This window comes from Sphaerodactylus townsendi, linkage group LG08 (assembly GCF_021028975.2).
Source record: "Sphaerodactylus townsendi isolate TG3544 linkage group LG08, MPM_Stown_v2.3, whole genome shotgun sequence".
Classification (NCBI taxonomy): Eukaryota; Metazoa; Chordata; class Lepidosauria; order Squamata; family Sphaerodactylidae; genus Sphaerodactylus; species Sphaerodactylus townsendi.
In genome coordinates this window covers 104,556,414-104,570,194 of record NC_059432.1, presented here as the reverse complement: position 1 = coordinate 104,570,194, position 13,781 = coordinate 104,556,414, and the positions used below count along the sequence as shown (strand labels likewise).

The 13,781-nt window shown below is 46.0% G+C and overlaps 1 long non-coding RNA gene across 1 annotated transcript; it reads right to left on the bottom strand.

The window, feature by feature from the left end:
• Nucleotides 1-537: 537 nt before the first annotated feature.
• LOC125438388 lies at nt 538-13,437 on the bottom strand. The gene is made up of 2 exons (XR_007245343.1): nt 13,331-13,437; nt 538-744 (listed from the first exon to the last, which is right to left on the bottom strand). It is a non-coding gene; the product is annotated as an uncharacterized LOC125438388 (long non-coding RNA).
• Nucleotides 13,438-13,781: the final 344 nt, after the last annotated feature.

Below are 13,781 nucleotides of genomic sequence, written 5' to 3'. Positions count from 1 at the left end.
AAGAAGAAGAAGAAGAAGAAGAAGAAGAAGAAGAAGAAGAAGAAGAAGAAGAAGAAGAAGAAGAAGAAGAAGAAGAAGAAGAAGAAGAAGAAGAAGAAGAAGAAGAAGAAGAAGAAGTGGTAGTAGTAGTTTGGATTTATATCCCCCCTTTCTCTCCTGTAGGAGACTCAAAGGGGCTGACAATCTCCTTGCCCTTCCCCCCTCACAACAAACACCCTGTGAGGTAGGTGGGGCTGAGAGAGCTCTGAAAAGCTGTGACTAGCCCAAGGTCACCTAGCTGGCGTGTGTGGGAGTGCACAGGCTAATCTGAATTCCCCAGATAAGCCTCCACAGCTCAGGCGGCAGAGCTGGGAATCAAACCCGGTTCCTCCAGATTAGATACACGAGCTCTTAACCTCCTACGCCACTGCTGCTCCCAGAAAAGGGCTAGAATATGCTTCTGAAACATGCTCTTCAATGGTTTCGGGAAACCTCTTCATGGACCTGAGGCCTCTGGGATGGGTACGCTGCTGAATGTGGTAAACACAGACACTGACAGAGTTTCTAGGAAGGGTTTATTGGTATTAAAGGAAGTTGCCAAGGAGACCTCTCCAGAATCACAGGACAGAGGAAGCCAAGTCCTCATTCTGTGTCACATTGTTCATAACATTCTCTTCAGGAAGAGACCTGTGTGTTTCTTGAGACAATCCCCAGGGATGGTCCTCAGATGCTTCTTTTGGTTCCTCTTTGATCTTCATCTGGGCCCTAAAACAAACAAAAGAACTCTCAGGGTTTTTTAAAGTTTATGTATTCATTTAGTGTATGTCGCCTTCTATATACCTGGAACATCTTGTTAATTACAATTGCAGATGGGTCATGACTAGAGCCAGGTGTAACTCTTTTCCATCAGTACATCTTCAAGGTCGCTTCTCTAATATCCCACAAAATGAGCGTTGCTGTCGTTTTTGTCCTAATACAACTGATTCACTTTCTCATATTCTGCTTCACTGTTCAAAATACAACAACATCAGAACTGATTTGAGAACTGTATTACCAACAGGATTTATGCTCCTTTCTGATAAGATAAAAATGGCTAAGCTTCTAAATAACTCTAATGCTGAAATCTCTGAAGCTGTTGCTACATTTTTACTCTGTGTACTGCAAGTTGTGCAATAATGATCTTTTTATTGTATTTGGAATTCATGACACACTCCGGTTTTATGCCTAATAAAGGTTTTGGATTTGGATTTAGTGGATGTCGTTATGTACCATGCCCTCCATTTTTATTTTTATTTTAAATTATGAGAAGTTGAGGTTATATAACATAAAACCATTAAAAATCAATTCTAAAACCAACTGTAAAAGTATAGTACAAAAACTGTGCTAGAGAAGGAAACTGAATACAAATCTATTTTATATTGAGAAGTGGAGGCCAGTTGCAGCTGCTGGATCAATGGAAACCCGAAGAAGAGGAAGACGAGAAGAAGAGTTTGGATTTATAGCTCCCCTTTCTCTCCTGTAAGAAGACTCAAAGGGGCTTTCAATCTCCTTTCCCTCCCCTCCCCCCACAACAAACACCCTGTGAGGTGGGGCTGAGGGCCTTTCCCCACTTATCTTAAGCCCTGCGCTACTCTCCTCAAGTAGCGCAGGGTCCCCCGGCACTCCCCCTGATGCTGCCGCTGTCGCACCCCCTCACCACGCAGCATCCCTGGCACTCTTGTAAACAGCGCCTTTTGATCATGGGGGGGGGGGTTGTGGGGTCGCCTGGGCGCGCGGCATAGGAAGGATCGGGGAGAGTGGGGAAACACCCTGTGAGAGCTCCAAAGAGCTTGACTAGCCCAAGGTCACCCAGGTGGCATGTGTGGGAGTGCACAGGCTAATCTAGTTCCCCAGATAAGCCTCCACAGCTCAAGTGGCAGAGAAGAGAATCAAACCCGGTTCTCCAGATTAGAGCGCACCTACTCTTAATCAATATGCCACTGCTGCTCAAAGTGATGTCAGCACAGGAAACGTGTGATGATGTCATCCTGCCCGACCCACAAGACCATAAAAGGCAATCTCCTGGTTTTGGTGAAGGCAAAAGACTGTGGCTGTGCCCTCTGAAGCCAGAAGGAGGCACACTTTTGGAGGTCACATATTAAAATGTTAAATGGCAGAAGCAGAGCAGGAAATCATAAATAACCCTCCTTTCTGATAAGTAACCAGACCTCTGATAACAAAGATTTCTCAGATGGCCATGTGAGTCAGTTTCTGAGTCAATCACTACAAATCCCATATTGCTTTGCAACTTCGTGTGCATCCTTGTTTTTCGCGATGCTCTTCATCAACACTACAAAACCTATGAAGTAGCATGCCTCCTTAAGACAGAAAAAAAAATCAAACCATGCTGATAAAAACATGATATTAAAAATCTAAATAATTAACAGTGCATTTCTGTTTAATGTACTTTCGAAGTGAGGCTGCTTCACTCTTGCCAGCAACAAAGTCCTCTGAATGAAATAAATTTGGGGCAATTTCTTCGATACACTTATAAAACAAGCATGGCTCCGGGAGGCGTTGTTTCAGGCATACGTGAGCTCTCCAGAAGAATCATGAAACTTTACTCAGGCTTGGTAGCCGTCAACCATGACATTAGACATTGCAACATTGGAAAAGGTTTTCAAGAGTTGCTCAGAAACATGCTGACGGAGCATTTGGGGAAAGGTCAGAAGCCAATTTGGTCTCTGGGAGCTTGGGCCAGCCGGAGAATAATTGGCTTCAGTCTTGGCTTGGCAAATACCCAGTCTAAATTGCTGTTCTGTGACATATGCTGCCTTTGATCCATCTGTATCGCTCCCCAGCCCTCAGTGAAGTTACAACCTTGTTTTCAGAAGCCCGGAGGAACCTCCGAAAACCGTTAGCCGGCTTTGCTCTCTGGGGCAAAACAAGAGCTTTCTTTATGACCGCACTGAATTTAGAAATGGGTTAAAATAGTATCGTCTCGCTGCTATATATTATTTATTTACAGGATTTGTATCCTGTTTTGTGCCCTCACAAGGGCAACCAAGACAGCTAACGATTTAAAACATACATGCTAAAATCAGTTTCGGAGGGTCAGTCTGCAGTAGAACATATTTGAGTTGAGTAGCACCTTAAGAAATCAACAAGATTTTCAGGTATACATTTTCTAGAGTCAACGAAGGAATCTGAAGAAGAGAATTTTGACTCTCAAAAGTTTATCCATCAGAACTGTTATTGGTTTCTAAGACGTCTTTTTAAAGTTATTTACGAATTGGCAGCAAAGGACACCGAAAAGTGGGCTTGGAGCAATGGGGACGATTTACTTCAAAGCGCCTAATAAAATAATTCTGTACAAGATAAAAGCAGATTAGATGAAACAACAGCATGCAAGAAGGATCTCCATAGGAGGTCGCAGGTGGGAATGTAAAAAATGTTTGTCTGGCTGGCTATTGCACTCCTGGCCAGCGTGGTGTAGTGGTTAGAATGCTGCCCTAGGATCTGGGAGACTCCGGTTTGAATCCCCAGACTGCCATTGAAGCTTCATAGGTGACCTTCAACCAGTCACACACTCTTAGGCTAACCTTGTTATGAGGATAAAATGGAAAAGGGAAGAATGTTTTAAGCCCCTGTAGATCCCCAGTTGGGAGATAAGATGGGGTTAAATATACCTTGCAGGAGAGGGGAAAGGAGGATGCAATACCAGATGTGAACTAGGAAACTGGGAAAGTTACCTTGAAATGTAGGGGGAAGAGGGGGAAAAAAGGGGGTATAGAGGAGGGGGGGGACTCTATGGCCTCACATGACTTACAACACCCTTTTATTCTTCATCTAGTATGTATGCAGTAGTAGACTTGGCCGAAACATGTCTGGTCCACACAGAGGTGGGATCCAGCAGGTTCTCACAGGTTCCCGAGAGAAGGTTACTAATTATTTGTGTGTGTCGAGAGGGGTTTACTAATTGGTGATTTTGCCACATGATTTTTGCCTTAGTTACACCCCTCCTCCACTCTGCAGCAGTAGCGTGCAGAACTTGAAGCAGTCTAGCAGGAGATGCACTTATTTACAGGATTGCATCTGCGTGCATTCGTTTCCCGCCCAAGGACCGGTGCAGCGGCTGCGTCCTTGCCACAGCCCTGCCCAGCAATGCCCCGCCCCCGGAATGCTCGGCCACGCCATAGAGTGCCACAGCTATGCCACAGTTTGAATCCCACCACCATGGGAACCTGTTACTAAAAATTTTGGATCCCACCACTGGGTCCACATCTATTTTTTCACAGGATTAATCTGTGGTATTTTAAAGAACTTAGTGTTATTACACTGTGATGACGAGTATGGCCTAGAAGCCCATTTTGTTTTTAATATGTCTTTAAGTGCACTGCTGGTTTAGAGATATATTTTTATTCCTTTTGATAGTGTTACCCTGAGCCTCCTAGCCTTCCACAATGTAGCCTGTCAGTGAATCCACAGCATTCCTCTTCCTTCCCTTGAGAGGCCATACACCGGTAAAAAGTGAAAGGACGGAGCTTGATGACATTTCCCCCATTCCAAGATGGAGTGTTCCTGCATTGCAGGGGGTTGGACTTGTTAGCCCTTGGGGTCTCTTCCAATTCTGTGGCTCATTCCGCACATGCAGAATAATGCACTTTCAAACTGCTTTCAGTGCTCTTTGAAGCTGTGCGGAATAGCAAAATCCACTTGCAAACAGTTGTGAAAGTGGTTTGAAAACGCATTATTTTGCATGTGCGGAAGGGGCCTATAATTCTATGAAGAGGAATAGAGTGGTGGCTGAATCTACCGTTGCATTGCCAGTATCGAAGGAACTGAACTCCATTGACAGCCTTTCCAACCATGTTACAGCAGTAACATGAAAATGCGGAGAAAATGAGAAGAGGAGTTTGGATTTATATCCTACTTTTCTCAACCATAAGGAGGCTTACAAATTCATTCCCTTCCCCTCCCCACAACAGACACCTTGTGAGGTAGGTGGGACTGAGAGAGTTCTGAGAGAACTGTGACTGGCTCATGGTCATTCAGCAGGCTTCATGTAGAGGAGCAGGGAGACAAATCCAGTTCATTAAATAAGAGTCTGCCGCTCACGTGAAGGAGTAAGGAATCAGACCCAGTTCTCCAGGTTAGAGTACACCCGCTGTTAACCACTACACCACGCTGCCTGTCCATAAAGAATGAGCAAACTCATCTAGTGGTCTACAGTATAATTAAGGACTGCAAACATAACTAGTTCCTGGGGGAGGGGGGAGTTTCACAGGTTTCATAAGAAAAAGGCAAAATGAAATGCCAAGTTTGTTCTTGCGAACTGAACTAAGAATTCACCCAGGTGTTTAATATTGGAGCCTGTGAGACACAGTCAGCTGAGAGCCACCTAGTCTACCCAAAGCGGTTTGCAGATTTCCGCCTAAGAAACATCCCAAGACGAAGGGCGGGCGCAAACACAAACTATTCTGATGTTATCTATAGAAAATAAATCTGCAACTCTTTCTCTTTGGCTGCCAACAGTAGACGTTTCCTCATCCATCCACACATTTCTGGCTAAAGGCAGGCGATCTTTGCTCTTTTTTTCCTCTAAAGAAAAGTTTGTCTTGCAAAATGTTTAGTATGTTATCAGCAGGAGAAGAACAGTGGGGGGAGGGGGGGAAACTCTCGCAAACTGATGGGAAAAGAGCCCGGCAGCTCTTAGGTTACCCTCCCTAAGTCTTGCCCTCCGTTCTGTTTGGGGTCTTTGTTCGGAGTCAATCATCCATTGAAAATGAAGCCCTTCGGCTTATTATGTATTGTGACCAGAACTATTTCCTGCATCTGGCTTTGGGTGCTAATTACCTGCTCAAACACCTTGTAAATACCTCTGTAAACCTGTCACCCAGGAGGAAGAAGCTACCTTTGCAGGCCTACACATTATTACATGTTCCCTTTCCAGCTTCCGAAGTTTGAGCTGTCGAAAGACAACTTTCTGTGTTTGCGAAAGCTTTCTTTCTCCTGCCCCCAACCCAGGCGGCTGATCTCTTACTGTCTTTGGCTGGCCAAGCGGCATCTGAGAGAGAAAGTCTGTGTGTGTGAGGGGGGGCAGGGATCTCTGCCTCCATAGATGGGACTTCAACTGTTTCCTTTTCTAGTTTTCTTTTTATTTCTGTGTTTTCTCTCCCCGCACACTATTGAACATATGCAGAGGTGGGATCCAGCAGATTCTCACCAGTTCCCGAGAGTGGGTTACTAATTATTTGTGTGTGCTGAGAGGGGGTTACTAATTGGGTCTGCTTTTCCATTAGAAATTCCATTAGGTCCAAAAATCATACAGTCCTGTTGTTTCCTATGTGGCTGGTTAGCGAAGGTAGAAAACGGGATAATTCTCCCTGCTAGGCTGTTTTAAAAACATGTTTTAGAAATATGGTAAAGTTCCTTGTTTAAGGAAAGTATCCTTCTTTTGATTTCTAGAAACAAAATTAAGTATTTGAAAGTATTAAGTATTTGACAGGCAGTCAATTAGAGGAGAAGTAGTTGTTTCTGTTGGCAGTGGACAATAGGACTTGCTATATTAGGAACTTTTTTACAGTAAGAGTTTTTTACAGTAACAGAGAAATTATTAATGCCCCGCCCCCGGAATGCCCGGTCACGCCCCCATCGTGCCCGCCCATCCCCATTGGCTCTGCGCCACTGTTTGAATCCCACCACCATGGGAACCTGTTACTAAAATTTTTGGATCCCACCACTGAACATATATTATTAAAAGAAAGAAATATTCTAGTTCTGACCCGTTCCCAAGGCCTCAAGATGAGAAACAGTGCATTGAGGCAGAAGCCCCCATACAAAAAAATACTGAATTTAATACTGAGGTAAAAAAAAGAAGAGGTGGAGGAGAAGTTTGGATTATACCCTGCCTTGCTCTCCTTTAAGGAGTCTCAAAGCAGCTTACAAACTCCTGTTCCCTTCCTCTCCCCGCAACAGACACCTCGTGAGATAGGTGGGACTGAGAGAGTTCTGAGAGAACTGTGACTGGCCCAAGGTCGCCCAGTAGGCTTTGTGTGTAGGAGCAGGGGAACAAATCCAGTTCACCAAGTAAGAGTCCACTGCTCGTGTGGAGGAAACCCAGTTCCCCAGATTAGAATCCATCTGCTCTTAACCATTATACCATACTGGCTAATGATGGATAATAAAATAGGCTTTTACCATCTCAACCAACAGGATCTTGCAGTGTTTTCAGAGAAGTTGAAGTCTGACAAGCAGAAGTGCTGGTAGAGAGGAAGGGAAAGGACTTTGTAAGCCACCTGGAGTCTCTTTATAGGAAAGGTGAGATATACATCCAAACCTCTCCTCCCCCTTGGCTTATTGAATGCCCCATCTTGTTGACTGTATTGAAATCCACCTTGAATCCCAGAGAGCATGTCAGACTATAATGGATAGATAGATAGATAGATAGATAGATAGATAGATAGATAGATAGATAGATAGATAGATAGATAGATAGATAGATAGATAGATAGATAGATAGATAGATAGATAGATAGATAGATAGATAGATAGATAGATAGATAGATAGATAGATAGATAGATAGATAGATAGATAGATAGATAGATAGATAGATAGATAGATAGATAGATAGATAGATAGATAGATAGATAGATAAGCCAGGCTATGCAGCCTGATGTATTTGGGTGAAGAGTTGTTTGCTTGCTTTATTCATATCCTGCTTTTCTTCCCAGAAGCTGACCCATAGTAAATTCTTCTCTCTCCCAGTTTACCTTCACCCCAACTCTGTGGGGCAGATTAAGCTGAGAGTGCTTGACTTGCCACAAGGTCACCCTCCAAGCTTCCATGGCAGAGTGGAGATTCGAACCTGGGTCTCCCAGATTGGACTGGACTAGCTAGCCTTTCAGACCCTTCCAGCTCTATGACATTATGGCCTGTACTGTTTTTTTAAGGCAGTATTTGTGTACATGTAATGCAAGGTAGCTCAAATTAACATGCTCAGATCTTGGCTGGTTCCAAGTTCCAAGTTCCTTTTCACAGCTGTACGAAATCTAAACTATTATCAATGCATATGTGAAAGAACAGGATATTAGAACCTGAACCTGTTTTAAAATCCTCTGTGGGATTTTGGATACCCAGTTTCTGAAACTTAGGCCTGTTTCTAGCAACGAATATTAAATACAGCCTATAAAGTTAAACGTGGAAGCCAAATGTTGAGAAAGATTTTGGATTCATCCTTTGTCTCCTAATTTCTTTCTCTCTCTTGTTTTTCCCATTCTTTATGGCATATTCTTCTACCTGGTGGAACTTTTGCAAGTGGTACTCAACCTTTGTGGAGTGCAAGAGCAGGAGCAGGGGGAAAAAATCCTGACCACGAAGCTTAATTCCCCTCCCCTCCAAAGTGAAGCAATCCTCCTGCAGACCGCAGGAAATAAAATAACAGCGGTGGGGTGATTTGCAAGCATGTAACAGGCTTTTTGTCTCGGCCTCTTTCTCTGCGCCTCAAGGGCTTCTGAGTTCCTTCTCGGCAGGTTCTCAATGTTTTTGCCTCTCGGCGACAAAAGCCCCGGGCTCAGGCCCCTCCTTGGAGACTTCACCCCCAATCTTGCACATGCTGAGGATTATGAACGGCAGACAGAAAAGTTCCAGTGGGGCGCAGAGCAGTGGCAATTTAGGATTTCAGAATTTGCAGGGGTGGATTTTCAAGCAGGCCGCGGAGCAAGCGGGGTCAGAATGATAAACAGCCTTTTGGTGCCTCTTTAACTCTTTCATCCCCAACACGCTGTTTCTTCAGTCTCTTTACGTAGGATGCTTGAGCAAACGTTTCACTTAATAATGCCACGATTAGCCGTTTTTCAGATTCGCCGTTCCGCCTTCCCATTTCAGCACTTGCAACCGGCACACCTGCTTTAGGAAAGTCCAACTTTGGAAGGGTTGCTCTCCCAGTTCATTTGGTCAGCATGCATTTCAGATTAACTTCGGAAACAAGTTTTGAAAGAGCCAGCTTTCTGATGGGTTCCCAAATCTCTGGTCTTCCTTTCTACCTCTGCATCCCGAACAGCTTCCAAGTCATTCATTTTTGGAAGGCTCGCTACATTGTTCTGCTCTGGCTTCATTCCCCATTGGAGTAATCCAAGTTGGATCAGTTAGAGATACTGCAGCTGGTGTGTTAAATATAAAGCTGAAGGAGACGGATAGGGCCTCCGTTTCTGGCTTATTGGTAAATACTCTGCGAAGCATCAAAACACAGAGGAAAAAAATGAACCTAGAGCAGCGATTCCCAACCAGGGTTCCGTGGTGCCCTGGGGTGCCGTGAGCATGTCCCAGGGGTACCGCAGCAACGCTACCAGCCCCCCTCACTTTTGCGGTGTCTTCCACCGGTGCCAGCAAGGACATGGAGCTGGCCCAGGGGGCAGGGCCTGCCGCAAGGTCAGCAGCCACCTCCCACCCCACAGTTCTTCCCTTCACCCTGGGAGGAGAAGATGGGGGGACAGGGGGGGCAAGAAGGGGTACTGGGAGGAGAAGGTGGAGGGGGTGGCAGGCAGGGGCACTGGGAGGGGAAGGTGGGGGGTGGCAGGCAGGGGCACTGGGAGGGGAAGGTGGGGGTGGCAGGCAGGGGCACTGGGAGGGGAAGGTGGGGGTGGCAGGCAGGGGCACTGGGAGGGGAAGGTGGGGGGTGGCAGGCAGGGGCACTGGGAGGGGAAGGTGGAGGGGTGGCAGGCAGGGGCACTGGGAGGGGAAGGTGGAGGGGGTGGCAGGCAGGGGCACTGGGAGGGGAAGGTGGGGGGTGGCAGGCAGGGGCACTGGGAGGGGAAGGTAGGGGTGGCAGGCAGGGGCACTGGGAGGGGAAGGTGGGGGGGTGGCAGGCAGGGGCACTGGGAGGGGAAGGTGGAGGGGGTGGCAGGCAGGGGCACTGGGAGGGGAAGGTGGAGGGGGTGGCAGGCAGGGGCACTGGGAGGGGAAGGTGGAGGGGTGGCAGGCAGGGGCACTGGGAGGGGAAGGTGGAGGGGGTGGCAGGCAGGGACACTGGGAGGGGAAGGTGGGGGATGGCAGAGGTACCGTGAGATGTGAAGAGTGAGGTCAAGGATACCGTGACGTCGAAAATGTTGGGAAACACTGACCTAGAGAATAACCATCAAGGGCTTTTACAGAAAATGGCTCTTCAAAAGAACAGATATTTTGAAACTGCCTCATAACAAGAACAAATTTGTAAGATGAGCAGCTGATTATGAAGTTCAAACCACGAAGAATGACCAGATCTGACCAGATTTGACCAGGTCAGATCTGATCAGGTGGCCAAATTTTCAGTCTCAAAATCTAACTTGCGCTACTGCAGCCCAGCCCAGCTCCCCTCTGAAATCATGAAGAATAGTTTTTGTTTATTGATTATGGATTAAAGTTGATCAACTGTGATTAAAGTTGATCAAGGGTAAGTGTTGGTTAGCTTGCTGAACTGAAGGAATTGTTCATTGTTGATTGATTGTGAAATTTGAACCAGGAAATGTAATTTTTCAGCTCCGTGGAACCTTGCCAATCCCTGATGTTTTAAAGGCCAGATTGGTCCTTGTGAACTATCCTTTTTGAAAGATCAGTATGTTTGTGATACAGTTAGGCTGTTCCCCAGTTATAGAAATCAGGAGTTTTAATCAAATTATCCGTTGCAGGGCCATTTTGGTATAGAGGTTAGTGGGTCGGATTTGCTTTGAAATTGTGCGCATTCATGTCACCACTTGAGACAAAACAAACATGATAAAAATAAAAGATCTCTGTCAGTAAAATGCAGACTATGTGCCCTTTGGCATGGCAAAGGCATGTGCCCTTTGGAATGGCAAAGGCATGGTTTTACCTTTCAGTTTTGCTACTCAGAATCAGTTGCCCCACGCTGCTATTAGCATTTTAAAGGGGGGAAAGATGCATCCTGTAAAAGCACAACTTGTTTCCTTTAATATGCTAATAGCAAAGGGGGGGGGGGGAGCCCAGTTTTGATTTCCAAAAGCGTATGGAGGATGAGTAGTTAAAGCCCATCATCCTTCCCTGCATGATCCCAATGCAAATTGAGGCTGCCTGGGTCGGTCATTTGCATTTTACAGATGAACTGAGATTAATGATCTTCAACATGACGGGTTTTTTGCTTTCAGCCATGTCAATCACGGGGTGACACGGAGCCAGGTACTGTACCCGAGCCTGTACCTTACAAAGGTATGGGGAGGAGGAGGAGGAGGAGGAGGAGGAGGAGGAGGAGGAGGAGGAGGAGGAGGAGGAGGAGGAGGAGGAAAAGTCACTTCCTACGAAGAAGAAGAAGAAGAAGAAGAAGAAGAAGAAGAAGAAGAAGAAGAAGAGGAGGAGGAGGAGGAGGAGGAGGAGGAGGAGGAGGAGGAGGAGTTTGGATTCATATCCCCCCTTTCTCTCCTGCAGGAGACTCAAAGGGGCTGATAATCTCCTTGCCCTTCACCCCTCACAACAAACACCCTGTGAGGTGGGTGGGGCTGAGAGAGCTCCGAGAAGCTGTGACTAGCCCAAGGTCACCCAGCTGGTGTGTGTGGGAGTGACTTACAGTGACCCTATGAATTAATGACCTCCCAAATGTCCTATTGTTAACTGCCTTGCTAAGGTCTTGAAAACAGAAGGCCGTGGCTTCCTCTACTGCACGCGTGTCAAACTCTTGGCCCTCCAGATGTTATGGACTACAGTTCCAAACATCCCCTGCCAGCATCATGCTGGCAGGGGGTGATGGGAATGACGCTGGCAGGGGGTGACGGGAACTGTAGTCCATAACATCTGGAGGGCCACGAGTTTGACACCTAAGCTTGAGTCTACTGAGTCTTCCTCAGTTGTTGTTGTTTTAGAAGTCATGTCTGAATTTCAAGAACATTGATTCATAGGATCACTCTGAATTGGGAAAAAATGTGATCACTCTTAACAGGCACATGAATTCTGAACTTGTCTGCATTAAAAAAAATAACTAGTATGTTTAGAATGTGTCCATTTCATCAATCCAAAATTTGTAATTTCAGAAATATGCATCTCATTGGTTACGTTCATTAATATAATGTGGAAGGAAAGGTACAAGCAATTAGTCTGGACACAAGATTTGGGTGGAATTTTGGGTGGAGTTTCAGGCACTTCTGACCCCAGTCAAGTAACATTCATGACCCTTCTCAACTTCTCAAGTTGCAAGTGTGGGATCTGATGACGGAACACTCCGCCATGCAAACGCATCCTCTGCATATGGAAAGCTAGCACATCAGGGGAAAGGGTTCGACCTTCATTGCCATCATTCCCCCCCCCCTCCCGACCTGCCAGTTTTCTGTGTTGTGAAATTCTTTTTTGGATGGAGGAACATTCAGTGATGGGAGTCTGAAGAGATTCATCCAGTTTTCCCAGGTTTGGAACTTCAGTTGAGGGAATTTGGGGGGTGGGGGGGAATTTAGGGACTGTGCCTGGAGAGAGCAAAGTTTTGGGAGGGTTGGGAGCCCAGAAGGAATATGATATCTTAGGCTCATTCCACACATGCAGAATAAGGCACTTTCAAACTGCTTTCAGTGCTCTTTGAAGCTGTGCGGAATAGCAATATCCACTTGCAAACAGTTGTGAAAGTGGTTTGAAAATGCATTATTTTGCATGTGCGGAAGGGGTCTTAGTATTCATCCTCCAAAACTGCCTTTTTCTCCAGAAGAACTTACCTCTGTAACCTGGATATTTGCTGCAGTTCTGAGAGAACTTCAGACCCTAATTCGAGGCAGGTATCCTTAGGCCTTGTGGAAGGGAGCAGGGTGTTGTTGTTTTTTAATATTTTAAATCCTTGTTAGTCCTGTCAGCCAATTAAAAGGTTTTTCTAAAAAAAAACCCTAATGAAATATTTGTTCTTTAATCAACCAATCGAGTCATGAGCTGAATAGGAAGATGAACATTTTCCTTCAATGGAAAGTCTTTCTGAGGATACTGAAGGAAGTACAGAATAATAAACAAAAAGAGTTTCCACTATTAGAAGGTTCTACTGAACAGCTTCCAAAGTAAAGCAACAGGTCTCTGGAGAAGCGGCATCCATTATTTTCTACAAATAAAACAAAAAATGAGCCTTTTTTAATTTCAACCTTATCCACGTCGATTCCCCGGCGACTAATCAGCAAATACTTCATTTGATTAATCTACTGGTTATACTGATGAAAGTTTAAAATTCTAATTGCTATTTTTTTTTTAAAAAAAAAATTTACTCCCACTAAATCATCCAGATGGGAGCGTGGAGGCAAATCCTCATGAATTCCAAGAACCAAATGCAGGGGCCAGATTATTCCCCCACCCCCCACCCACCCCAAAGAAGAAGAAGTCAGTTGTCACACTGAAGACAAATTGCCTGCCACCACCCCCTACCTTCCACCCCCAAGGGGCCTGTCAGGAGCCGTCCAGAGTGGCCGGGGTCCAGCCAACGCCAGAGAACAGAGCTATTCTGTTGGCGACCTCCCATCAGCGGCGCTGGTCACTCCGCTGTCAGTCACCCAGACAAACAAACAAACAGCCCCATCACACGCCCAAAGGCAGATGACGGATGCAGATGCCCGGCCCTGAAAAGACCCCCTTTGCATTCAGAAACACCTGCAGGAATTCCAGAGGCGATGGAATGCCTTCCACTCTAATGCATCCGAAAAATCCTGACACCGGCTCAGCCTCACACACAAAGCACCCTATCCCAGGAGATGCCAGACCATCCCACCCCCTCCCCCACCCCCGTGCCCAGCAAGGTCAGCTGGGTCCAGGGTTGGCAATGGTGGAGCAACTCCTGGAATCTGTGCTATCCTGCCCCTGTGGTGAAGGGCACTGGGGG